We start from the raw sequence: 682 nt of genomic DNA, 5'->3' as shown, positions 1-682 counted from the left end.
TGTCGGTTATAGAGCCAACCCGACAAGTCCTGGTCGCTAACCATTGGACTGTCCCTCTGTCATGCATCCCCAACTCGAGTTATACTCGTCATAAACTTGATCATAATCATGATCTATATCCATCACCCTCACTGGTGAATATATACGGGGGCGAGCTCATCCGGGTCTTTCACAGTGCCCGGCCGCACTTACGACATAGGGTCAGCAGAGTATCAAGTCTCAACTTGGAGCACATGGTGGCTAGCCACTGCTACTACCCAGGGAAACTCGTATCTCAGATAGTGGAAGTGCAAATCACAATTATCAATAATTCAGCATTCCGATAGTGGAAGTGCACATCACAATTATCCATAATTCAGCATAAACATGCATGAATTCTCATCCATGGATCAACATCCATATCAGCCATTCCGGCTCACGGTTAAATCCATAACGAGCCAATATTCATAGCATACACAGCTATTCCGGCTCACGGTTCAATCCAGAACCAGCCAATATTCATAGCATACACAGCTATTCCGGCTCACGGTTCAATCCAGAACCAGCCAATTCATAAACAATTACGGCCCTTCGGCCAATGACATAACAAGCACTTCCACCACCATCCTCCACATCTCACATAATCATCAATGATCCTCATTGATTATTCATTTTCCCTTGCTTCACTCGCAAGTTACCACAT

This window comes from Arachis duranensis, chromosome 3 (assembly GCF_000817695.3).
Source record: "Arachis duranensis cultivar V14167 chromosome 3, aradu.V14167.gnm2.J7QH, whole genome shotgun sequence".
NCBI classification, from domain to species: Eukaryota; Viridiplantae; Streptophyta; class Magnoliopsida; order Fabales; family Fabaceae; genus Arachis; species Arachis duranensis.
Note: the sequence above shows the minus strand (reverse complement) of the source record.